Genomic DNA, 26,952 nt, shown 5'->3' with positions numbered 1-26,952 from the left:
AAAAAAATAAACAAATACGTGGGCAAACATCTCAATCGCACCTTCTGCTACATACATTGTCCTAATATATGATAAGTTTCATAAAGCAGAGTCACAACACACATGTGCTGGTAATAAATTTGTTACAGTGGGCAAACAATGGAAGGGCTGAGGCCCGACCAGACATTGTAACTCCAGCATCTCTATGTTAAAAAGCATTTCTAGGCAATATCTAGCCTCTGAAAAAAATATGCAAGATCCACCGATAAATCTGGCAAAAGTCCCTAACATTTTGTGCATACTTGTGCTCTCACCTGAATGTAGCGCCACCTTGTAGCTGTCGAAGGAAACTGCTGCTCACAAAATGTTTTATCAGAAGGCAAGTTGAGAGGAATCCAAGAGTCAGATGTCCATGGAAAGAACCACTCACTGAAGCAGGAATGTTGGAGGCTTCATATTCGCATAGTTTCCTGTCCAACGTCCACTCACGTCCCGAACGCTCCCAAACGCTCAAAAGCCTCACACCGGGCAAGCCCTCACCGGGTATATCTCTGGCTCCAAGGTAAAGCCAAATCCTGAGCATGCTAGTGCTAGGATCACAGAGCGAGAGAGAGATGGTTCAAGAGCTACTGTCTTGATAAAGGCCTGAAACGGCTAGTGCCTAAGAGTGTCTGACTTTCAGTTATGACTGATTGTGAGAGGGGAAGATGAAGTTTTTCTGCACCCAGCATGCCTTGGGATATACTTATGCAAATGAGGTGAGAGCCAGACCAATCCCATGCTACTCTGCCTAATGCTCCTTATCTGCATAAAAAGAACACTTTCACAACGGAGCAGAGTGGCGCAGCGGAAGCGTGCTGGGCCCATAACCCAGAGGTCGATGGATCGAAACCATCCTCTGCTAATTTTGCTTGATTTTACTTCCAAGGACCAAGCTGTCATTTCCACGCTGCCAGCAAGGAAAAGCGCAAGCGTGTGCCAGCTATGTGAGAAAAGACTTCTCAACTATCTGTGTCTGCTGAAATACAAGAGAGGGATCGTCAAAGGCTCCACACTGTACTTTGAAAGTAAAGGCACACAATAATAAGCATGAATGACTGGTGGGACCTTCAAACACTTTTATGTGGAGGCTTTGAATTTCATTCTTCCCTTTTTTGTTCTGCTCTTATCTATCTCCTGGGCATTTCATGGAATGTTCTCTATTTCTCTTCCCTGCTTTGCTTCCCATGCTGCCTCTATGTGTTCATATCTATTATTTGTATTGCTGCTTTCCATTCTTCTCTTCTGCACAGCTTTGTCCTTGGTTTCAATCCCAGTTCCTTACCCTCTACAAAAACTTTCTATTGCTTTTCATGTTGGTATCTAAACCAAATGCACCATTGAAGCTGGTGCATGATAGTCATTGAACTCAGGGTCCTAATGTTTAGAACCGAGAGCGCAAAGATCAGAGGGCGTTGGTGGTATAGTGGTGAGCATAGCTGCCTTCCAAGCAGTTGACCCGGGTTCGATTCCCGGCCAACGCAGTACAAATACATATATATTCTGCAAGCAGGATATATTTTAAAGCAACATTTCACAAACTGGTAATATAATTAAGAGGTTAATCAGCCATTATATAAAAAATAAACAAATATGTAGGCAAGCATTTCGATCGCCCCTTCTGCTATATTCATTGTCCTAATATATGATAAGTTTCATAAAGCAGAGTCACCACTCACATGTACTGGTAAAAAAATATGTTACAGTGGGCAGACAATGAAAGGGCTGAGGCCCGACCAGACATTTTAACTCCAGCATCTCTATGTTAAAAAGCATTTCCTAGGCAATATTTAGCCTCTGAAAAAGATATGCAAGATCCGGCAATAAATCTGGCAAAAGTCCCCAACATTTTGTGCATACTTGTGCCCTCACCTGAATGTAGCACCACCTTGTAGCCGTCGGAGGTAACTGCAGCTCACAAAATGTTTCATCAGAGGGCAAGTTTAGAGGAATCCAAAAGGCAGATGTCCATGGAAAGAGCCTCCGACTGCAGCAGGAAGTTTGGATGCTTCAAATTTGCATAGCTTCCAGTCCAACGTCCTCTCATGTACCGAACGCTCCCAAACGCTCTAAAGCCTTATACCGGCAAGCCCTCACCGGGTAGATCTCTGGCTCCCAGGAAAAGCCAAATACTGAGCATGCAAGCACTAGGATCACAGAGAGAGAGAGAGACAGAGAGCGTCGGAGAGCTGTTGTCTTGTTAAAGGCCTGAAACGGCTAGTGCCTAAGAGGGTCTGGACTTTCAGTTGTGACTGATTGTGAGAGGGGAAGATAAAGATTTTCTGCACCCAGCATGCCTTGCGATATACTTAGGCAAATGAGGTGAGAGCCCGACCAATCCCACGTCACTTCTCTGAATGCCTCCTCATCTGCATAAAGAGAACACTTTCACAAAGGAGCAGAGTGGCGCAGCGGAAGCGTGCTGGGCCCATAACCCAGAGGTCGATGGATCGAAACCATCCTCTGCTAATTTTGCTTGATTTTCCTTCCAAGGACCAAGCTGTCATTTCCACATAGCCAGAAAGGAAAAGTGCAAGCTTGTGCCAGCTATGTGAGAAAAGACTTCTCAACTATTCGTGTCTGTGTAATACAAGAGTGATCGTGAAAGGTACAACCCTGTACTTTGAAAGTAAAGACACACAATTATAACCATAAATGACTGGTGGGAGCTTCACACAACTTTCTGGGCATGCTTTGAATTTCATTCTTCCCTTTTTGTTCTGCTCTTATCTATCTCCTGGGCATTTCATGGAATGTTCTCTTTCTCTTCCCTGCTTTGCTTCCCATGCTGCCTATATATGCTCATTTCTACTATTTGTACTGTTGCTTTTCATTTCTTCTCTTCTGCACAACTTTGTCCTTGGTTTCAATCCCCAGTTCCTTACCCTCTGCAAAAAACGTTCTACTGCTTCTCATGTTGGTATCTAAACCAAATGCACCATTGAAGCTGGTGCAAGATAGTCATTGATTTCTGCAACGTAATATTTAGAACCGAGAGCTAACACATCAGAGGGCGTTGGTGGTATAGTGGTGAGCATAGCTGCTTCCCAAGCAGTTGACCCGGGTTCGATTCCCGGCCAACGCACTGAAAATACTTATATATTCTGCAAGCAGGATATATTGTAATGCAACATGTCACAAAATGGAAATTTCACGAACAGATTAATCAGCCATATATAAAAAAATAAACAAATACGTGGGCAAACATCTCAATCGCACCTTCTGCTACATACATTGTCCTAATATATGATAAGTTTCATAAAGCAGAGTCACAACACACATGTGCTGGTAATAAATTTGTTACAGTGGGCAAACAATGGAAGGGCTGAGGCCCGACCAGACATTGTAACTCCAGCATCTCTATGTTAAAAAGCATTTCTAGGCAATATCTAGCCTCTGAAAAAAATATGCAAGATCCACCGATAAATCTGGCAAAAGTCCCTAACATTTTGTGCATACTTGTGCTCTCACCTGAATGTAGCGCCACCTTGTAGCTGTCGAAGGAAACTGCTGCTCACAAAATGTTTTATCAGAAGGCAAGTTGAGAGGAATCCAAGAGTCAGATGTCCATGGAAAGAACCACTCACTGAAGCAGGAATGTTGGAGGCTTCATATTCGCATAGTTTCCTGTCCAACGTCCACTCACGTCCCGAACGCTCCCAAACGCTCAAAAGCCTCACACCGGGCAAGCCCTCACCCGGTATATCTCTGGCTCCCAGGTAAAGCCAAATCCTGAGCATGCTAGTGCTAGGATCACAGAGAGAGAGAGAGATGGTTCAAGAGCTACTGTCTTGATAAAGGCCTGAAACGGCTAGTGCCTACGAGTGTCTGACTTTCAGTTATGACTGATTGTGAGAGGGGAAGATGAAGTTTTTCTGCACCCAGCATGCCTTGGGATATACTTATGCAAATGAGGTGAGAGCCAGACCAATCCCATGCTACTCTGCTTAATGCTCCTTATCTGCATAAAAAGAACACTTTCACAACGGAGCAGAGTGGCGCAGCGGAAGCGTGCTGGGCCCATAACCCAGAGGTCGATGGATCGAAACCATCCTCTGCTAATTTTGCTTGATTTTACTTCCAAGGACCAAGCTGTCATTTCCACGCTGCCAGCAAGGAAAAGCGCAAGCGTGTGCCAGCTATGTGAGAAAAGACTTCTCAACTATCTGTGTCTGCTGAAATACAAGAGAGGGATCGTCAAAGGATCCACACTGTACTTTGAAAGTAAAGGCACACAATAATAAGCATGAATGACTGGTGGGACCTTCAAACACTTTTATGTGGAGGCTTTGAATTTCATTCTTCCCTTTTTTGTTCTGCTCTTATCTATCTCCTGGGCATTTCATGGAATGTTCTCTATTTCTCTTCCCTGCTTTGCTTCCCATGCTGCCTCTATGTGTTCATATCTATTATTTGTATTGCTGCTTTCCATTCTTCTCTTCTGCACAGCTTTGTCCTTGGTTTCAATCCCAGTTCCTTACCCTCTACAAAAACTTTCTATTGCTTTTCATGTTGGTATCTAAACCAAATGCACCATTGAAGCTGGTGCATGATAGTCATTGAACTCAGGGTCCCAATGTTTAGAACCGAGAGCGCAGAGATCAGAGGGCGTTGGTATTATAGTGGTGAGCATAGCTGCCTTCCAAGCAGTTGACCCGGGTTCGATTCCCGGCCAACGCAGTACAAATACTTATATATTCTGCAAGCAGGATATACTTTAAAGCAACATTTCACAAAATGGTAATATAATGAAGAGGTTAATCAGCCATTATATAAAAAATAAACAAATATGTAGGCAAGCATTTCGATCGCCCCTTCTGCTATATTCATTGTCCTAATATATGATAAGTAACATAAAGCAGAGTCACCACTCACATGTGCTGGTAAAAAAATATGTTACAGTGGGCAGACAATGAAAGGGCTGAGGCCCGACCAGACATTTTAACTCCAGCATCTCTATGTTAAAAAGCATTTCCTAGGCAATATTTAGCCTCTGAAAAAAATATGCAAGATCCAGCAATAAATCTGGCAAAAGTCCCCAACATTTTGTGCATACTTGTGCCCTCACCTGAATGTAGCACCGCCTTGTAGCCGTCGGAGGTAACTGCAGCTCACAAAATGTTTCATCAGAGGGCAAGTTTAGAGGAATCCAAAAGGCAGATGTCCATGGAAAGAGCCTCCGACTGCAGCAGGAAGTTTGGATGCTTCAAATTTGCATAGCTTCCAGTCCAACGTCCTCTCATGTACCGAACGCTCCCAAACGCTCTAAAGCCTTATACCCGGCAAGCCCTCACCGGATAGATCTCTGGCTCCCAGGTAAAGCCAAATACTGAGCATGCAAGCACTAGGATCACAGAGAGAGAGAGAGACAGAGAGCGTCGGAGAGCTGTTGTCTTGTTAAAGGCCTGAAACGGCTAGTGCCTAAGAGGGTCTGGACTTTCAGTTGTGACTGATTGTGAGAGGGGAAGATAAAGATTTTCTGCACCCAGCATGCCTTGCGATATACTTAGGCAAATGAGGTGAGAGCCCGACCAATCCCACGTCACTTCTCTGAATGCCTCCTCATCTGCATGAAGAGAACACTTTCACAAAGGAGCAGAGTGGCGCAGCGGAAGCGTGCTGGGCCCATAACCCAGAGGTCGATGGATCGAAACCATCCTCTGCTAATTTTGCTTGATTTTCCTTCCAAGGACCAAGCTGTCATTTCCACATAGCCAGAAAGGAAAAGTGCAAGCTTGTGCCAGCTATGTGAGAAAAGACTTCTCAACTATTCGTGTCTGTGTAATACAAGAGTGATCCTGAAAGGTGCAACCCTGTACTTTGAAAGTAAAGACACACAATTATAACCAAAAATGACTGGTGGGAGCTTCACACAACTTTCTGGGCATGCTTTGAATTTCATTCTTCCCTTTTTGTTCTGCTCTTATCTATCTCCTGGGCATTTCATGGAATGTTCTCTTTCTCTTCCCTGCTTTGCTTCCCATGCTGCCTATATATGCTCATTTCTACTATTTGTACTGTTGCTTTTCATTTCTTCTCTTCTGCACAACTTTGTCCTTGGTTTCAATCCCCAGTTCCTTACCCTCTGCAAAAAACGTTCTACTGCTTCTCATGTTGGTATCTAAACCAAATGCACCATTGAAGCTGGTGCAAGATAGTCATTGATTTCTGCAACGTAATATTTAGAACCGAGAGCTAACACATCAGAGGGCGTTGGTGGTATAGTGGTGAGCATAGCTGCTTCCCAAGCAGTTGACCCGGGTTCGATTCCCGGTCAACGCACTGAAAATACTTATATATTCTGCAAGCAGGATATATTGTAATGCAACATGTCACAAAATGGAAATTTCACGAACAGATTAATCAGCCATATATAAAAAAATAAACAAATACGTGGGCAAACATCTCAATCGCACCTTCTGCTACATACATTGTCCTAATATATGATAAGTTTCATAAAGCAGAGTCACAACACACATGTGCTGGTAATAAATTTGTTACAGTGGGCAAACAATGGAAGGGCTGAGGCCCGACCAGACATTGTAACTCCAGCATCTCTATGTTAAAAAGCATTTCTAGGCAATATCTAGCCTCTGAAAAAAATATGCAAGATCCACCGATAAATCTGGCAAAAGTCCCTAACATTTTGTGCATACTTGTGCTCTCACCTGAATGTAGCGCCACCTTGTAGCTGTCGAAGGAAACTGCTGCTCACAAAATGTTTTATCAGAAGGCAAGTTGAGAGGAATCCAAGAGTCAGATGTCCATGGAAAGAACCACTCACTGAAGCAGGAATGTTGGAGGCTTCATATTCGCATAGTTTCCTGTCCAACGTCCACTCACGTCCCGAACGCTCCCAAACGCTCAAAAGCCTCACACCGGGCAAGCCCTCACCGGGTATATCTCTGGCTCCAAGGTAAAGCCAAATCCTGAGCATGCTAGTGCTAGGATCACAGAGCGAGAGAGAGATGGTTCAAGAGCTACTGTCTTGATAAAGGCCTGAAACGGCTAGTGCCTAAGAGTGTCTGACTTTCAGTTATGACTGATTGTGAGAGGGGAAGATGAAGTTTTTCTGCACCCAGCATGCCTTGGGATATACTTATGCAAATGAGGTGAGAGCCAGACCAATCCCATGCTACTCTGCCTAATGCTCCTTATCTGCATAAAAAGAACACTTTCACAACGGAGCAGAGTGGCGCAGCGGAAGCGTGCTGGGCCCATAACCCAGAGGTCGATGGATCGAAACCATCCTCTGCTAATTTTGCTTGATTTTACTTCCAAGGACCAAGCTGTCATTTCCACGCTACCAGCAAGGAAAAGCGCAAGCTTGTGCCAGCTATGTGAGAAAAGACTTCTCAACTATCTGTGTCTGCTGAAATACAAGAGAGGGATCGTCAAAGGCTCCACACTGTACTTTGAAAGTAAAGGCACACAATAATAAGCATGAATGACTGGTGGGACCTTCAAACACTTTTATGTGGAGGCTTTGAATTTCATTCTTCCCTTTTTTGTTCTGCTCTTATCTATCTCCTGGGCATTTCATGGAATGTTCTCTATTTCTCTTCCCTGCTTTGCTTCCCATGCTGCCTCTATGTGTTCATATCTATTATTTGTATTGCTGCTTTCCATTCTTCTCTTCTGCACAGCTTTGTCCTTGGTTTCAATCCCAGTTCCTTACCCTCTACAAAAACTTTCTATTGCTTTTCATGTTGGTATCTAAACCAAATGCACCATTGAAGCTGGTGCATGATAGTCATTGAACTCAGGGTCCTAATGTTTAGAACCGAGAGCGCAAAGATCAGAGGGCGTTGGTGGTATAGTGGTGAGCATAGCTGCCTTCCAAGCAGTTGACCCGGGTTCGATTCCCGGCCAACGCAGTACAAATACATATGTATTCTGCAAGCAGGATATATTTTAAAGCAACATTTCACAAACTGGTAATATAATTAAGAGGTTAATCAGCCATTATATAAAAAATAAACAAATATGTAGGCAAGCATTTCGATCGCCCCTTCTGCTATATTCATTGTCCTAATATATGATAAGTTTCATAAAGCAGAGTCACCACTCACATGTACTGGTAAAAAAATATGTTACAGTGGGCAGACAATGAAAGGGCTGAGGCCCGACCAGACATTTTAACTCCAGCATCTCTATGTTAAAAAGCATTTCCTAGGCAATATTTAGCCTCTGAAAAAGATATGCAAGATCCAGCAATAAATCTGGCAAAAGTCCCCAACATTTTGTGCATACTTGTGCCCTCACCTGAATGTAGCACCACCTTGTAGCCGTCGGAGGTAACTGCAGCTCACAAAATGTTTCATCAGAGGGCAAGTTTAGAGGAATCCAAAAGGCAGATGTCCATGGAAAGAGCCTCCGACTGCAGCAGGAAGTTTGGATGCTTCAAATTTGCATAGCTTCCAGTCCAACGTCCTCTCATGTACCGAACGCTCCCAAACGCTCTAAAGCCTTATACCGGCAAGCCCTCACCGGGTAGATCTCTGGCTCCCAGGAAAAGCCAAATACTGAGCATGCAAGCACTAGGATCACAGAGAGAGAGAGAGACAGAGAGCGTCGGAGAGCTGTTGTCTTGTTAAAGGCCTGAAACGGCTAGTGCCTAAGAGGGTCTGGACTTTCAGTTGTGACTGATTGTGAGAGGGGAAGATAAAGATTTTCTGCACCCAGCATGCCTTGCGATATACTTAGGCAAATGAGGTGAGAGCCCGACCAATCCCACGTCACTTCTCTGAATGCCTCCTCATCTGCATAAAGAGAACACTTTCACAAAGGAGCAGAGTGGCGCAGCGGAAGCGTGCTGGGCCCATAACCCAGAGGTCGATGGATCGAAACCATCCTCTGCTAATTTTGCTTGATTTTCCTTCCAAGGACCAAGCTGTCATTTCCACATAGCCAGAAAGGAAAAGTGCAAGCTTGTGCCAGCTATGTGAGAAAAGACTTCTCAACTATTCGTGTCTGTGTAATACAAGAGTGATCGTGAAAGGTACAACCCTGTACTTTGAAAGTAAAGACACACAATTATAACCATAAATGACTGGTGGGAGCTTCACACAACTTTCTGGGCATGCTTTGAATTTCATTCTTCCCTTTTTGTTCTGCTCTTATCTATCTCCTGGGCATTTCATGGAATGTTCTCTTTCTCTTCCCTGCTTTGCTTCCCATGCTGCCTATATATGCTCATTTCTACTATTTGTACTGTTGCTTTTCATTTCTTCTCTTCTGCACAACTTTGTCCTTGGTTTCAATCCCCAGTTCCTTACCCTCTGCAAAAAACGTTCTACTGCTTCTCATGTTGGTATCTAAACCAAATGCACCATTGAAGCTGGTGCAAGATAGTCATTGATTTCTGCAACGTAATATTTAGAACCGAGAGCTAACACATCAGAGGGCGTTGGTGGTATAGTGGTGAGCATAGCTGCTTCCCAAGCAGTTGACCCGGGTTCGATTCCCGGCCAACGCACTGAAAATACTTATATATTCTGCAAGCAGGATATATTGTAATGCAACATGTCACAAAATGGAAATTTCACGAACAGATTAATCAGCCATATATAAAAAAATAAACAAATACGTGGGCAAACATCTCAATCGCACCTTCTGCTACATACATTGTCCTAATATATGATAAGTTTCATAAAGCAGAGTCACAACACACATGTGCTGGTAATAAATTTGTTACAGTGGGCAAACAATGGAAGGGCTGAGGCCCGACCAGACATTGTAACTCCAGCATCTCTATGTTAAAAAGCATTTCTAGGCAATATCTAGCCTCTGAAAAAAATATGCAAGATCCACCGATAAATCTGGCAAAAGTCCCTAACATTTTGTGCATACTTGTGCTCTCACCTGAATGTAGCGCCACCTTGTAGCTGTCGAAGGAAACTGCTGCTCACAAAATGTTTTATCAGAAGGCAAGTTGAGAGGAATCCAAGAGTCAGATGTCCATGGAAAGAACCACTCACTGAAGCAGGAATGTTGGAGGCTTCATATTCGCATAGTTTCCTGTCCAACGTCCACTCACGTCCCGAACGCTCCCAAACGCTCAAAAGCCTCACACCGGGCAAGCCCTCACCCGGTATATCTCTGGCTCCCAGGTAAAGCCAAATCCTGAGCATGCTAGTGCTAGGATCACAGAGAGAGAGAGAGATGGTTCAAGAGCTACTGTCTTGATAAAGGCCTGAAACGGCTAGTGCCTAAGAGTGTCTGACTTTCAGTTATGACTGATTGTGAGAGGGGAAGATGAAGTTTTTCTGCACCCAGCATGCCTTGGGATATACTTATGCAAATGAGGTGAGAGCCAGACCAATCCCATGCTACTCTGCTTAATGCTCCTTATCTGCATAAAAAGAACACTTTCACAACGGAGCAGAGTGGCGCAGCGGAAGCGTGCTGGGCCCATAACCCAGAGGTCGATGGATCGAAACCATCCTCTGCTAATTTTGCTTGATTTTACTTCCAAGGACCAAGCTGTCATTTCCACGCTGCCAGCAAGGAAAAGCGCAAGCGTGTGCCAGCTATGTGAGAAAAGACTTCTCAACTATCTGTGTCTGCTGAAATACAAGAGAGGGATCGTCAAAGGATCCACACTGTACTTTGAAAGTAAAGGCACACAATAATAAGCATGAATGACTGGTGGGACCTTCAAACACTTTTATGTGGAGGCTTTGAATTTCATTCTTCCCTTTTTTGTTCTGCTCTTATCTATCTCCTGGGCATTTCATGGAATGTTCTCTATTTCTCTTCCCTGCTTTGCTTCCCATGCTGCCTCTATGTGTTCATATCTATTATTTGTATTGCTGCTTTCCATTCTTCTCTTCTGCACAGCTTTGTCCTTGGTTTCAATCCCAGTTCCTTACCCTCTACAAAAACTTTCTATTGCTTTTCATGTTGGTATCTAAACCAAATGCACCATTGAAGCTGGTGCATGATAGTCATTGAACTCAGGGTCCCAATGTTTAGAACCGAGAGCGCAGAGATCAGAGGGCGTTGGTATTATAGTGGTGAGCATAGCTGCCTTCCAAGCAGTTGACCCGGGTTCGATTCCCGGCCAACGCAGTACAAATACTTATATATTCTGCAAGCAGGATATACTTTAAAGCAACATTTCACAAAATGGTAATATAATGAAGAGGTTAATCAGCCATTATATAAAAAATAAACAAATATGTAGGCAAGCATTTCGATCGCCCCTTCTGCTATATTCATATTCCTAATATATGATAAGTAGCATAAAGCAGAGTCACCACTCACATGTGCTGGTAAAAAAATATGTTACAGTGGGCAGACAATGAAAGGGCTGAGGCCCGACCAGACATTTTAACTCCAGCATCTCTATGTTAAAAAGCATTTCCTAGGCAATATTTAGCCTCTGAAAAAAATATGCAAGATCCAGCAATAAATCTGGCAAAAGTCCCCAACATTTTGTGCATACTTGTGCCCTCACCTGAATGTAGCACCGCCTTGTAGCCGTCGGAGGTAACTGCAGCTCACAAAATGTTTCATCAGAGGGCAAGTTTAGAGGAATCCAAAAGGCAGATGTCCATGGAAAGAGCCTCCGACTGCAGCAGGAAGTTTGGATGCTTCAAATTTGCATAGCTTCCAGTCCAACGTCCTCTCATGTACCGAACGCTCCCAAACGCTCTAAAGCCTTATACCCGGCAAGCCCTCACCGGATAGATTTCTGGCTCCCAGGTAAAGCCAAATACTGAGCATGCAAGCACTAGGATCACAGAGAGAGAGAGAGACAGAGAGCGTCGGAGAGCTGTTGTCTTGTTAAAGGCCTGAAACGGCTAGTGCCTAAGAGGGTCTGGACTTTCAGTTGTGACTGATTGTGAGAGGGGAAGATAAAGATTTTCTGCACCCAGCATGCCTTGCGATATACTTAGGCAAATGAGGTGAGAGCCCGACCAATCCCACGTCACTTCTCTGAATGCCTCCTCATCTGCATGAAGAGAACACTTTCACAAAGGAGCAGAGTGGCGCAGCGGAAGCGTGCTGGGCCCATAACCCAGAGGTCGATGGATCGAAACCATCCTCTGCTAATTTTGCTTGATTTTCCTTCCAAGGACCAAGCTGTCATTTCCACATAGCCAGAAAGGAAAAGTGCAAGCTTGTGCCAGCTATGTGAGAAAAGACTTCTCAACTATTCGTGTCTGTGTAATACAAGAGTGATCCTGAAAGGTGCAACCCTGTACTTTGAAAGTAAAGACACACAATTATAACCAAAAATGACTGGTGGGAGCTTCACACAACTTTCTGGGCATGCTTTGAATTTCATTCTTCCCTTTTTGTTCTGCTCTTATCTATCTCCTGGGCATTTCATGGAATGTTCTCTTTCTCTTCCCTGCTTTGCTTCCCATGCTGCCTATATATGCTCATTTCTACTATTTGTACTGTTGCTTTTCATTTCTTCTCTTCTGCACAACTTTGTCCTTGGTTTCAATCCCCAGTTCCTTACCCTCTGCAAAAAACGTTCTACTGCTTCTCATGTTGGTATCTAAACCAAATGCACCATTGAAGCTGGTGCAAGATAGTCATTGATTTCTGCAACGTAATATTTAGAACCGAGAGCTAACACATCAGAGGGCGTTGGTGGTATAGTGGTGAGCATAGCTGCTTCCCAAGCAGTTGACCCGGGTTCGATTCCCGGTCAACGCACTGAAAATACTTATATATTCTGCAAGCAGGATATATTGTAATGCAACATGTCACAAAATGGAAATTTCACGAACAGATTAATCAGCCATATATAAAAAAATAAACAAATACGTGGGCAAACATCTCAATCGCACCTTCTGCTACATACATTGTCCTAATATATGATAAGTTTCATAAAGCAGAGTCACAACACACATGTGCTGGTAATAAATTTGTTACAGTGGGCAAACAATGGAAGGGCTGAGGCCCGACCAGACATTGTAACTCCAGCATCTCTATGTTAAAAAGCATTTCTAGGCAATATCTAGCCTCTGAAAAAATATGCAAGATCCACCGATAAATCTGGCAAAAGTCCCTAACATTTTGTGCATACTTGTGCTCTCACCTGAATGTAGCGCCACCTTGTAGCTGTCGAAGGAAACTGCTGCTCACAAAATGTTTTATCAGAAGGCAAGTTGAGAGGAATCCAAGAGTCAGATGTCCATGGAAAGAACCACTCACTGAAGCAGGAATGTTGGAGGCTTCATATTCGCATAGTTTCCTGTCCAACGTCCACTCACGTCCCGAACGCTCCCAAACGCTCAAAAGCCTCACACCGGGCAAGCCCTCACCCGGTATATCTCTGGCTCCCAGGTAAAGCCAAATCCTGAGCATGCTAGTGCTAGGATCACAGAGAGAGAGAGAGATGGTTCAAGAGCTACTGTCTTGATAAAGGCCTGAAACGGCTAGTGCCTAAGAGTGTCTGACTTTCAGTTATGACTGATTGTGAGAGGGGAAGATGAAGTTTTTCTGCACCCAGCATGCCTTGGGATATACTTATGCAAATGAGGTGAGAGCCAGACCAATCCCATGCTACTCTGCTTAATGCTCCTTATCTGCATAAAAAGAACACTTTCACAACGGAGCAGAGTGGCGCAGCGGAAGCGTGCTGGGCCCATAACCCAGAGGTCGATGGATCGAAACCATCCTCTGCTAATTTTGCTTGATTTTACTTCCAAGGACCAAGCTGTCATTTCCACGCTGCCAGCAAGGAAAAGCGCAAGCGTGTGCCAGCTATGTGAGAAAAGACTTCTCAACTATCTGTGTCTGCTGAAATACAAGAGAGGGATCGTCAAAGGATCCACACTGTACTTTGAAAGTAAAGGCACACAATAATAAGCATGAATGACTGGTGGGACCTTCAAACACTTTTATGTGGAGGCTTTGAATTTCATTCTTCCCTTTTTTGTTCTGCTCTTATCTATCTCCTGGGCATTTCATGGAATGTTCTCTATTTCTCTTCCCTGCTTTGCTTCCCATGCTGCCTCTATGTGTTCATATCTATTATTTGTATTGCTGCTTTCCATTCTTCTCTTCTGCACAGCTTTGTCCTTGGTTTCAATCCCAGTTCCTTACCCTCTACAAAAACTTTCTATTGCTTTTCATGTTGGTATCTAAACCAAATGCACCATTGAAGCTGGTGCATGATAGTCATTGAACTCAGGGTCCCAATGTTTAGAACCGAGAGCGCAGAGATCAGAGGGCGTTGGTATTATAGTGGTGAGCATAGCTGCCTTCCAAGCAGTTGACCCGGGTTCGATTCCCGGCCAACGCAGTACAAATACTTATATATTCTGCAAGCAGGATATACTTTAAAGCAACATTTCACAAAATGGTAATATAATGAAGAGGTTAATCAGCCATTATATAAAAAATAAACAAATATGTAGGCAAGCATTTCGATCGCCCCTTCTGCTATATTCATTGTCCTAATATATGATAAGTAACATAAAGCAGAGTCACCACTCACATGTGCTGGTAAAAAAATATGTTACAGTGGGCAGACAATGAAAGGGCTGAGGCCCGACCAGACATTTTAACTCCAGCATCTCTATGTTAAAAAGCATTTCCTAGGCAATATTTAGCCTCTGAAAAAAATATGCAAGATCCAGCAATAAATCTGGCAAAAGTCCCCAACATTTTGTGCATACTTGTGCCCTCACCTGAATGTAGCACCGCCTTGTAGCCGTCGGAGGTAACTGCAGCTCACAAAATGTTTCATCAGAGGGCAAGTTTAGAGGAATCCAAAAGGCAGATGTCCATGGAAAGAGCCTCCGACTGCAGCAGGAAGTTTGGATGCTTCAAATTTGCATAGCTTCCAGTCCAACGTCCTCTCATGTACCGAACGCTCCCAAACGCTCTAAAGCCTTATACCCGGCAAGCCCTCACCGGATAGATCTCTGGCTCCCAGGTAAAGCCAAATACTGAGCATGCAAGCACTAGGATCACAGAGAGAGAGAGAGACAGAGAGCGTCGGAGAGCTGTTGTCTTGTTAAAGGCCTGAAACGGCTAGTGCCTAAGAGGGTCTGGACTTTCAGTTGTGACTGATTGTGAGAGGGGAAGATAAAGATTTTCTGCACCCAGCATGCCTTGCGATATACTTAGGCAAATGAGGTGAGAGCCCGACCAATCCCACGTCACTTCTCTGAATGCCTCCTCATCTGCATGAAGAGAACACTTTCACAAAGGAGCAGAGTGGCGCAGCGGAAGCGTGCTGGGCCCATAACCCAGAGGTCGATGGATCGAAACCATCCTCTGCTAATTTTGCTTGATTTTCCTTCCAAGGACCAAGCTGTCATTTCCACATAGCCAGAAAGGAAAAGTGCAAGCTTGTGCCAGCTATGTGAGAAAAGACTTCTCAACTATTCGTGTCTGTGTAATACAAGAGTGATCCTGAAAGGTGCAACCCTGTACTTTGAAAGTAAAGACACACAATTATAACCAAAAATGACTGGTGGGAGCTTCACACAACTTTCTGGGCATGCTTTGAATTTCATTCTTCCCTTTTTGTTCTGCTCTTATCTATCTCCTGGGCATTTCATGGAATGTTCTCTTTCTCTTCCCTGCTTTGCTTCCCATGCTGCCTATATATGCTCATTTCTACTATTTGTACTGTTGCTTTTCATTTCTTCTCTTCTGCACAACTTTGTCCTTGGTTTCAATCCCCAGTTCCTTACCCTCTGCAAAAAACGTTCTACTGCTTCTCATGTTGGCATCTAAACCAAATGCACCATTGAAGCTGGTGCAAGATAGTCATTGATTTCTGCAACGTAATATTTAGAACCGAGAGCTAACACATCAGAGGGCGTTGGAGGTATAGTGGTGAGCATAGCTGCTTCCCAAGCAGTTGACCCGGGTTCGATTCCCGGCCAACGCACTGAAAATACTTATATATTCTGCAAGCAGGATATATTGTAATGCAACATGTCACAAAATGGAAATTTCACGAACAGATTAATCAGCCATATATAAAAAAATAAACAAATACGTGGGCAAACATCTCAATCGCACCTTCTGCTACATACATTGTCCTAATATATGATAAGTTTCATAAAGCAGAGTCACAACACACATGTGCTGGTAATAAATTTGTTATAGTGGGCAAACAATGGAAGGGCTGAGGCCCGACCAGACATTGTAACTCCAGCATCTCTATGTTAAAAAGCATTTCTAGGCAATATCTAGCCTCTGAAAAAAATATGCAAGATCCACCGATAAATCTGGCAAAAGTCCCTAACATTTTGTGCATACTTGTGCTCTCACCTGAATGTAGCGCCACCTTGTAGCTGTCGAAGGAAACTGCTGCTCACAAAATGTTTTATCAGAAGGCAAGTTCAGAGGAATCCAAGAGTCAGATGTCCATGGAAAGAACCACTCACTGAAGCAGGAATGTTGGAGGCTTCATATTCGCATAGTTTCCTGTCCAACGTCCACTCACGTCCCGAACGCTCCCAAACGCTCAAAAGCCTCACACCGGGCAAGCCCTCACCCGGTATATCTCTGGCTCCCAGGTAAAGCCAAATCCTGAGCATGCTAGTGCTAGGATCACAGAGAGAGAGAGAGATGGTTCAAGAGCTACTGTCTTGATAAAGGCCTGAAACGGCTAGTGCCTACGAGTGTCTGACTTTCAGTTATGACTGATTGTGAGAGGGGAAGATGAAGTTTTTCTGCACCCAGCATGCCTTGGGATATACTTATGCAAATGAGGTGAGAGCCAGACCAATCCCATGCTACTCTGCTTAATGCTCCTTATCTGCATAAAAAGAACACTTTCACAACGGAGCAGAGTGGCGCAGCGGAAGCGTGCTGGGCCCATAACCCAGAGGTCGATGGATCGAAACCATCCTCTGCTAATTTTGCTTGATTTTACTTCCAAGGACCAAGCTGTCATTTCCACGCTGCCAGCAAGGAAAAGCGCAAGCGTGTGCCAGCTATGTGAGAAAAGACTTCTCAACTATCTGTGTCTGCTGAAATACAAGAGAGGGATCGTCAAAGGATCCACACTGTACTTTGAAAGTAAAGGCACACAATAATAAGCATGAATGACTGGTGGGACCTTCAAACACTTTTATGTGGAGGCTTTGAATTTCATTCTTCCCTTTTTTGTTCTGCTCTTATCTATCTCCTGGGCATTTCATGGAATGTTCTCTATTTCTCTTCCCTGCTTTGCTTCCCATGCTGCCTCTATGTGTTCATATCTATTATTTGTATTGCTGCTTTCCATTCTTCTCTTCTGCACAGCTTTGTCCTTGGTTTCAATCCCAGTTCCTTACCCTCTACAAAAACTTTCTATTGCTTTTCATGTTGGTATCTAAACCAAATGCACCATTGAAGCTGGTGCATGATAGTCATTGAACTCAGGGTCCCAATGTTTAGAACCGAGAGCGCAGAGATCAGAGGGCGTTGGTATTATAGTGGTGAGCATAGCTGCCTTCCAAGCAGTTGACCCGGGTTCGATTCCCGGCCAACGCAGTACAAATACTTATATATTCTGCAAGCAGGATATACTTTAAAGCAACATTTCACAAAATGGTAATATAATGAAGAGGTTAATCAGCCATTATATAAAAAATAAACAAATATGTAGGCAAGCATTTCGATCGCCCCTTCTGCTATATTCATTGTCCTAATATATGATAAGTAACATAAAGCAGAGTCACCACTCACATGTGCTGGTAAAAAAATATGTTACAGTGGGCAGACAATGAAAGGGCTGAGGCCCGACCAGACATTTTAACTCCAGCATCTCTATGTTAAAAAGCATTTCCTAGGCAATATTTAGCCTCTGAAAAAAATATGCAAGATCCAGCAATAAATCTGGCAAAAGTCCCCAACATTTTGTGCATACTTGTGCCCTCACCTGAATGTAGCACCGCCTTGTAGCCGTCGGAGGTAACTGCAGCTCACAAAATGTTTCATCAGAGGGCAAGTTTAGAGGAATCCAAAAGGCAGATGTCCATGGAAAGAGCCTCCGACTGCAGCAGGAAGTTTGGATGCTTCAAATTTGCATAGCTTCCAGTCCAACGTCCTCTCATGTACCGAACGCTCCCAAACGCTCTAAAGCCTTATACCCGGCAAGCCCTCACCGGATAGATCTCTGGCTCCCAGGTAAAGCCAAATACTGAGCATGCAAGCACTAGGATCACAGAGAGAGAGAGAGACAGAGAGCGTCGGAGAGCTGTTGTCTTGTTAAAGGCCTGAAACGGCTAGTGCCTAAGAGGGTCTGGACTTTCAGTTGTGACTGATTGTGAGAGGGGAAGATAAAGATTTTCTGCACCCAGCATGCCTTGCGATATACTTAGGCAAATGAGGTGAGAGCCCGACCAATCCCACGTCACTTCTCTGAATGCCTCCTCATCTGCATGAAGAGAACACTTTCACAAAGGAGCAGAGTGGCGCAGCAGAAGCGTGCTGGGCCCATAACCCAGAGGTCGATGGATCGAAACCATCCTCTGCTAATTTTGCTTGATTTTCCTTCCAAGGACCAAGCTGTCATTTCCACATAGCCAGAAAGGAAAAGTGCAAGCTTGTGCCAGCTATGTGAGAAAAGACTTCTCAACTATTTGTGTCTGTGTAATACAAGAGTGATCCTGAAAGGTGCAACCCTGTACTTTGAAAGTAAAGACACACAATTATAACCAAAAATGACTGGTGGGAGCTTCACACAACTTTCTGGGCATGCTTTGAATTTCATTCTTCCCTTTTTGTTCTGCTCTTATCTATCTCCTGGGCATTTCATGGAATGTTCTCTTTCTCTTCCCTGCTTTGCTTCCCATGCTGCCTATATATGCTCATTTCTACTATTTGTACTGTTGCTTTTCATTTCTTCTCTTCTGCACAACTTTGTCCTTGGTTTCAATCCCCAGTTCCTTACCCTCTGCAAAAAACGTTCTACTGCTTCTCATGTTGGCATCTAAACCAAATGCACCATTGAAGCTGGTGCAAGATAGTCATTGATTTCTGCAACGTAATATTTAGAACCGAGAGCTAACACATCAGAGGGCGTTGGAGGTATAGTGGTGAGCATAGCTGCTTCCCAAGCAGTTGACCCGGGTTCGATTCCCGGCCAACGCACTGAAAATACTTATATATTCTGCAAGCAGGATATATTGTAATGCAACATGTCACAAAATGGAAATTTCACGAACAGATTAATCAGCCATATATAAAAAAATAAACAAATACGTGGGCAAACATCTCAATCGCACCTTCTGCTACATACATTGTCCTAATATATGATAAGTTTCATAAAGCAGAGTCACAACACACATGTGCTGGTAATAAATTTGTTATAGTGGGCAAACAATGGAAGGGCTGAGGCCCGACCAGACATTGTAACTCCAGCATCTCTATGTTAAAAAGCATTTCTAGGCAATATCTAGCCTCTGAAAAAAATATGCAAGATCCACCGATAAATCTGGCAAAAGTCCCTAACATTTTGTGCATACTTGTGCTCTCACCTGAATGTAGCGCCACCTTGTAGCTGTCGAAGGAAACTGCTGCTCACAAAATGTTTTATCAGAAGGCAAGTTCAGAGGAATCCAAGAGTCAGATGTCCATGGAAAGAACCACTCACTGAAGCAGGAATGTTGGAGGCTTCATATTCGCATAGTTTCCTGTCCAACGTCCACTCACGTCCCGAACGCTCCCAAACGCTCAAAAGCCTCACACCGGGCAAGCCCTCACCCGGTATATCTCTGGCTCCCAGGTAAAGCCAAATCCTGAGCATGCTAGTGCTAGGATCACAGAGAGAGAGAGAGATGGTTCAAGAGCTACTGTCTTGATAAAGGCCTGAAACGGCTAGTGCCTACGAGTGTCTGACTTTCAGTTATGACTGATTGTGAGAGGGGAAGATGAAGTTTTTCTGCACCCAGCATGCCTTGGGATATACTTATGCAAATGAGGTGAGAGCCAGACCAATCCCATGCTACTCTGCTTAATGCTCCTTATCTGCATAAAAAGAACACTTTCACAACGGAGCAGAGTGGCGCAGCGGAAGCGTGCTGGGCCCATAACCCAGAGGTCGATGGATCGAAACCATCCTCTGCTAATTTTGCTTGATTTTACTTCCAAGGACCAAGCTGTCATTTCCACGCTGCCAGCAAGGAAAAGCGCAAGCGTGTGCCAGCTATGTGAGAAAAGACTTCTCAACTATCTGTGTCTGCTGAAATACAAGAGAGGGATCGTCAAAGGATCCACACTGTACTTTGAAAGTAAAGGCACACAATAATAAGCATGAATGACTGGTGGGACCTTCAAACACTTTTATGTGGAGGCTTTGAATTTCATTCTTCCCTTTTTTGTTCTGCTCTTATCTATCTCCTGGGCATTTCATGGAATGTTCTCTATTTCTCTTCCCTGCTTTGCTTCCCATGCTGCCTCTATGTGTTCATATCTATTATTTGTATTGCTGCTTTCCATTCTTCTCTTCTGCACAGCTTTGTCCTTGGTTTCAATCCCAGTTCCTTACCCTCTACAAAAACTTTCTATTGCTTTTCATGTTGGTATCTAAACCAAATGCACCATTGAAGCTGGTGCATGATAGTCATTGAACTCAGGGTCCCAATGTTTAGAACCGAGAGCGCAGAGATCAGAGGGCGTTGGTATTATAGTGGTGAGCATAGCTGCCTTCCAAGCAGTTGACCCGGGTTCGATTCCCGGCCAACGCAGTACAAATACTTATATATTCTGCAAGCAGGATATACTTTAAAGCAACATTTCACAAAATGGTAATATAATGAAGAGGTTAATCAGCCATTATATAAAAAATAAACAAATATGTAGGCAAGCATTTCGATCGCCCCTTCTGCTATATTCATTGTCCTAATATATGATAAGTAACATAAAGCAGAGTCACCACTCACATGTGCTGGTAAAAAAATATGTTACAGTGGGCAGACAATGAAAGGGCTGAGGCCCGACCAGACATTTTAACTCCAGCATCTCTATGTTAAAAAGCATTTCCTAGGCAATATTTAGCCTCTGAAAAAAATATGCAAGATCCAGCAATAAATCTGGCAAAAGTCCCCAACATTTTGTGCATACTTGTGCCCTCACCTGAATGTAGCACCGCCTTGTAGCCGTCGGAGGTAACTGCAGCTCACAAAATGTTTCATCAGAGGGCAAGTTTAGAGGAATCCAAAAGGCAGATGTCCATGGAAAGAGCCTCCGACTGCAGCAGGAAGTTTGGATGCTTCAAATTTGCATAGCTTCCAGTCCAACGTCCTCTCATGTACCGAACGCTCCCAAACGCTCTAAAGCCTTATACCCGGCAAGCCCTCACCGGATAGATCTCTGGCTCCCAGGTAAAGCCAAATACTGAGCATGCAAGCACTAGGATCACAGAGAGAGAGAGAGACAGAGAGCGTCGGAGAGCTGTTGTCTTGTTAAAGGCCTGAAACGGCTAGTGCCTAAGAGGGTCTGGACTTTCAGTTGTGACTGATTGTGAGAGGGGAAGATAAAGATTTTCTGCACCCAGCATGCCTTGCGATATACTTAGGCAAATGAGGTGAGAGCCCGACCAATCCCACGTCACTTCTCTGAATGCCTCCTCATCTGCATGAAGAGAACACTTTCACAAAGGAGCAGAGTGGCGCAGCGGAAGCGTGCTGGGCCCATAACCCAGAGGTCGATGGATCGAAACCATCCTCTGCTAATTTTGCTTGATTTTCCTTCCAAGGACCAAGCTGTCATTTCCACATAGCCAGAAAGGAAAAGTGCAAGCTTGTGCCAGCTATGTGAGAAAAGACTTCTCAACTATTTGTGTCTGTGTAATACAAGAGTGATCCTGAAAGGTGCAACCCTGTACTTTGAAAGTAAAGACACACAATTATAACCAAAAATGACTGGTGGGAGCTTCACACAACTTTCTGGGCATGCTTTGAATTTCATTCTTCCCTTTTTGTTCTGCTCTTATCTATCTCCTGGGCATTTCATGGAATGTTCTCTTTCTCTTCCCTGCTTTGCTTCCCATGCTGCCTATATATGCTCATTTCTACTATTTGTACTGTTGCTTTTCATTTCTTCTCTTCTGCACAACTTTGTCCTTGGTTTCAATCCCCAGTTCCTTACCCTCTGCAAAAAACGTTCTACTGCTTCTCATGTTGGTATCTAAACCAAATGCACCATTGAAGCTGGTGCAAGATAGTCATTGATTTCTGCAACGTAATATTTAGAACCGAGAGCTAACACATCAGAGGGCGTTGGTGGTATAGTGGTGAGCATAGCTGCTTCCCAAGCAGTTGACCCGGGTTCGATTCCCGGTCAACGCACTGAAAATACTTATATATTCTGCAAGCAGGATATATTGTAATGCAACATGTCACAAAATGGAAATTTCACGAACAGATTAATCAGCCATATATAAAAAAATAAACAAATACGTGGGCAAACATCTCAATCGCACCTTCTGCTACATACATTGTCCTAATATATGATAAGTTTCATAAAGCAGAGTCACAACACACATGTGCTGGTAATAAATTTGTTACAGTGGGCAAACAATGGAAGGGCTGAGGCCCGACCAGACATTGTAACTCCAGCATCTCTATGTTAAAAAGCATTTCTAGGCAATATCTAGCCTCTGAAAAAAATATGCAAGATCCACCGATAAATCTGGCAAAAGTCCCTAACATTTTGTGCATACTTGTGCTCTCACCTGAATGTAGCGCCACCTTGTAGCTGTCGAAGGAAACTGCTGCTCACAAAATGTTTTATCAGAAGGCAAGTTGAGAGGAATCCAAGAGTCAGATGTCCATGGAAAGAACCACTCACTGAAGCAGGAATGTTGGAGGCTTCATATTCGCATAGTTTCCTGTCCAACGTCCACTCACGTCCCGAACGCTCCCAAACGCTCAAAAGCCTCACACCGGGCAAGCCCTCACCGGGTATATCTCTGGCTCCCAGGTAAAGCCAAATCCTGAGCATGCTAGTGCTAGGATCACAGAGCGAGAGAGAGATGGTTCAAGAGCTACTGTCTTGATAAAGGCCTGAAACGGCTAGTGCCTAAGAGTGTCTGACTTTCAGTTATGACTGATTGTGAGAGGGGAAGATGAAGTTTTTCTGCACCCAGCATGCCTTGGGATATACTTATGCAAATGAGGTGAGAGCCAGACCAATCCCATGCTACTCTGCCTAATGCTCCTTATCTGCATAAAAAGAACACTTTCACAACGGAGCAGAGTGGCGCAGCGGAAGCGTGCTGGGCCCATAACCCAGAGGTCGATGGATCGAAACCATCCTCTGCTAATTTTGCTTGATTTTACTTCCAAGGACCAAGCTGTCATTTCCACGCTACCAGCAAGGAAAAGCGCAAGCTTGTGCCAGCTATGTGAGAAAAGACTTCTCAACTATCTGTGTCTGCTGAAATACAAGAGAGGGATCGTCAAAGGCTCCACACTGTACTTTGAAAGTAAAGGCACACAATAATAAGCATGAATGACTGGTGGGACCTTCAAACACTTTTATGTGGAGGCTTTGAATTTCATTCTTCCCTTTTTTGTTCTGCTCTTATCTATCTCCTGGGCATTTCATGGAATGTTCTCTATTTCTCTTCCCTGCTTTGCTTCCCATGCTGCCTCTATGTGTTCATATCTATTATTTGTATTGCTGCTTTCCATTCTTCTCTTCTGCACAGCTTTGTCCTTGGTTTCAATCCCAGTTCCTTACCCTCTACAAAAACTTTCTATTGCTTTTCATGTTGGTATCTAAACCAAATGCACCATTGAAGCTGGTGCATGATAGTCATTGAACTCAGGGTCCTAATGTTTAGAACCGAGAGCGCAGAGATCAGAGGGCGTTGGTGGTATAGTGGTGAGCATAGCTGCCTTCCAAGCAGTTGACCCGGGTTCGATTCCCGGCCAACGCAGTACAAATACATATATATTCTGCAAGCAGGATATATTTTAAAGCAACATTTCACAAACTGGTAATATAATTAAGAGGTTAATCAGCCATTATATAAAAAATAAACAAATATGTAGGCAAGCATTTCGATCGCCCCTTCTGCTATATTCATTGTCCTAATATATGATAAGTTTCATAAAGCAGAGTCACCACTCACATGTACTGGTAAAAAAATATGTTACAGTGGGCAGACAATGAAAGGGCTGAGGCCCGACCAGACATTTTAACTCCAGCATCTCTATGTTAAAAAGCATTTCCTAGGCAATATTTAGCCTCTGAAAAAGATATGCAAGATCCGGCAATAAATCTGGCAAAAGTCCCCAACATTTTGTGCATACTTGTGCCCTCACCTGAATGTAGCACCACCTTGTAGCCGTCGGAGGTAACTGCAGCTCACAAAATGTTTCATCAGAGGGCAAGTTTAGAGGAATCCAAAAGGCAGATGTCCATGGAAAGAGCCTCCGACTGCAGCAGGAAGTTTGGATGCTTCAAATTTGCATAGCTTCCAGTCCAACGTCCTCTCATGTACCGAACGCTCCCAAACGCTCTAAAGCCTTATACCGGCAAGCCCTCACCGGGTAGATCTCTGGCTCCCAGGAAAAGCCAAATACTGAGCATGCAAGCACTAGGATCACAGAGAGAGAGAGAGACAGAGAGCGTCGGAGAGCTGTTGTCTTGTTAAAGGCCTGAAACGGCTAGTGCCTAAGAGGGTCTGGACTTTCAGTTGTGACTGATTGTGAGAGGGGAAGATAAAGATTTTCTGCACCCAGCATGCCTTGCGATATACTTAGGCAAATGAGGTGAGAGCCCGACCAATCCCACGTCACTTCTCTGAATGCCTCCTCATCTGCATAAAGAGAACACTTTCACAAAGGAGCAGAGTGGCGCAGCGGAAGCGTGCTGGGCCCATAACCCAGAGGTCGATGGATCGAAACCATCCTCTGCTAATTTTGCTTGATTTTCCTTCCAAGGACCAAGCTGTCATTTCCACATAGCCAGAAAGGAAAAGTGCAAGCTTGTGCCAGCTATGTGAGAAAAGACTTCTCAACTATTCGTGTCTGTGTAATACAAGAGTGATCGTGAAAGGTACAACCCTGTACTTTGAAAGTAAAGACACACAATTATAACCATAAATGACTGGTGGGAGCTTCACACAACTTTCTGGGCATGCTTTGAATTTCATTCTTCCCTTTTTGTTCTGCTCTTATCTATCTCCTGGGCATTTCATGGAATGTTCTCTTTCTCTTCCCTGCTTTGCTTCCCATGCTGCCTATATATGCTCATTTCTACTATTTGTACTGTTGCTTTTCATTTCTTCTCTTCTGCACAACTTTGTCCTTGGTTTCAATCCCCAGTTCCTTACCCTCTGCAAAAAACGTTCTACTGCTTCTCATGTTGGTATCTAAACCAAATGCACCATTGAAGCTGGTGCAAGATAGTCATTGATTTCTGCAACGTAATATTTAGAACCGAGAGCTAACACATCAGAGGGCGTTGGTGGTATAGTGGTGAGCATAGCTGCTTCCCAAGCAGTTGACCCGGGTTCGATTCCCGGCCAACGCACTGAAAATACTTATATATTCTGCAAGCAGGATATATTGTAATGCAACATGTCACAAAATGGAAATTTCACGAACAGATTAATCAGCCATATATAAAAAAATAAACAAATACGTGGGCAAACATCTCAATCGCACCTTCTGCTACATACATTGTCCTAATATATGATAAGTTTCATAAAGCAGAGTCACAACACACATGTGCTGGTAATAAATTTGTTACAGTGGGCAAACAATGGAAGGGCTGAGGCCCGACCAGACATTGTAACTCCAGCATCTCTATGTTAAAAAGCATTTCTAGGCAATATCTAGCCTCTGAAAAAAATATGCAAGATCCACCGATAAATCTGGCAAAAGTCCCTAACATTTTGTGCATACTTGTGCTCTCACCTGAATGTAGCGCCACCTTGTAGCTGTCGAAGGAAACTGCTGCTCACAAAATGTTTTATCAGAAGGCAAGTTGAGAGGAATCCAAGAGTCAGATGTCCATGGAAAGAACCACTCACTGAAGCAGGAATGTTGGAGGCTTCATATTCGCATAGTTTCCTGTCCAACGTCCACTCACGTCCCGAACGCTCCCAAACGCTCAAAAGCCTCACACCGGGCAAGCCCTCACCCGGTATATCTCTGGCTCCCAGGTAAAGCCAAATCCTGAGCATGCTAGTGCTAGGATCACAGAGAGAGAGAGAGATGGTTCAAGAGCTACTGTCTTGATAAAGGCCTGAAACGGCTAGTGCCTACGAGTGTCTGACTTTCAGTTATGACTGATTGTGAGAGGGGAAGATGAAGTTTTTCTGCACCCAGCATGCCTTGGGATATACTTATGCAAATGAGGTGAGAGCCAGACCAATCCCATGCTACTCTGCTTAATGCTCCTTATCTGCATAAAAAGAACACTTTCACAACGGAGCAGAGTGGCGCAGCGGAAGCGTGCTGGGCCCATAACCCAGAGGTCGATGGATCGAAACCATCCTCTGCTAATTTTGCTTGATTTTACTTCCAAGGACCAAGCTGTCATTTCCACGCTGCCAGCAAGGAAAAGCGCAAGCGTGTGCCAGCTATGTGAGAAAAGACTTCTCAACTATCTGTGTCTGCTGAAATACAAGAGAGGGATCGTCAAAGGATCCACACTGTACTTTGAAAGTAAAGGCACACAATAATAAGCATGAATGACTGGTGGGACCTTCAAACACTTTTATGTGGAGGCTTTGAATTTCATTCTTCCCTTTTTTGTTCTGCTCTTATCTATCTCCTGGGCATTTCATGGAATGTTCTCTATTTCTCTTCCCTGCTTTGCTTCCCATGCTGCCTCTATGTGTTCATATCTATTATTTGTATTGCTGCTTTCCATTCTTCTCTTCTGCACAGCTTTGTCCTTGGTTTCAATCCCAGTTCCTTACCCTCTACAAAAACTTTCTATTGCTTTTCATGTTGGTATCTAAACCAAATGCACCATTGAAGCTGGTGCATGATAGTC

At 43.9% G+C, this 26,952-nt stretch overlaps 9 non-coding genes across 9 annotated transcripts; all 9 read left to right on the top strand.

Annotated features, from left to right (window-relative positions):
* The first annotated feature begins 1,430 nt into the window (after positions 1-1,430).
* On the top strand, positions 1,431-1,502 carry TRNAG-UCC (transfer RNA glycine (anticodon UCC)). The gene has a single exon. It is a non-coding gene; the product is annotated as a tRNA-Gly (tRNA).
* A 1,529-nt stretch (positions 1,503-3,031) lies between these two features.
* Positions 3,032-3,103, top strand: TRNAG-CCC (transfer RNA glycine (anticodon CCC)). Its single transcript has one exon. It is a non-coding gene; the product is annotated as a tRNA-Gly (tRNA).
* A 3,125-nt stretch (positions 3,104-6,228) lies between these two features.
* TRNAG-CCC (transfer RNA glycine (anticodon CCC)) lies at positions 6,229-6,300 on the top strand. Its single transcript has one exon. It is a non-coding gene; the product is annotated as a tRNA-Gly (tRNA).
* A 1,523-nt stretch (positions 6,301-7,823) lies between these two features.
* Positions 7,824-7,895, top strand: TRNAG-UCC (transfer RNA glycine (anticodon UCC)). The gene has a single exon. It is a non-coding gene; the product is annotated as a tRNA-Gly (tRNA).
* A 1,529-nt stretch (positions 7,896-9,424) lies between these two features.
* TRNAG-CCC (transfer RNA glycine (anticodon CCC)) lies at positions 9,425-9,496 on the top strand. Its single transcript has one exon. It is a non-coding gene; the product is annotated as a tRNA-Gly (tRNA).
* Positions 9,497-12,621: 3,125 nt separating this feature from the next.
* On the top strand, positions 12,622-12,693 carry TRNAG-CCC (transfer RNA glycine (anticodon CCC)). The gene has a single exon. It is a non-coding gene; the product is annotated as a tRNA-Gly (tRNA).
* A 9,518-nt stretch (positions 12,694-22,211) lies between these two features.
* Positions 22,212-22,283, top strand: TRNAG-CCC (transfer RNA glycine (anticodon CCC)). The gene has a single exon. It is a non-coding gene; the product is annotated as a tRNA-Gly (tRNA).
* Positions 22,284-23,806: 1,523 nt separating this feature from the next.
* On the top strand, positions 23,807-23,878 carry TRNAG-UCC (transfer RNA glycine (anticodon UCC)). The gene has a single exon. It is a non-coding gene; the product is annotated as a tRNA-Gly (tRNA).
* Positions 23,879-25,407: 1,529 nt separating this feature from the next.
* TRNAG-CCC (transfer RNA glycine (anticodon CCC)) lies at positions 25,408-25,479 on the top strand. Its single transcript has one exon. It is a non-coding gene; the product is annotated as a tRNA-Gly (tRNA).
* The last annotated feature ends 1,473 nt before the right edge of the window (positions 25,480-26,952 follow it).

Source organism: Lissotriton vulgaris, chromosome 9 (assembly GCF_964263255.1).
Source record: "Lissotriton vulgaris chromosome 9, aLisVul1.2, whole genome shotgun sequence".
NCBI classification, from domain to species: Eukaryota; Metazoa; Chordata; class Amphibia; order Caudata; family Salamandridae; genus Lissotriton; species Lissotriton vulgaris.
Note: the sequence above shows the minus strand (reverse complement) of the source record. Positions and strands in the feature narration are given on the sequence as shown.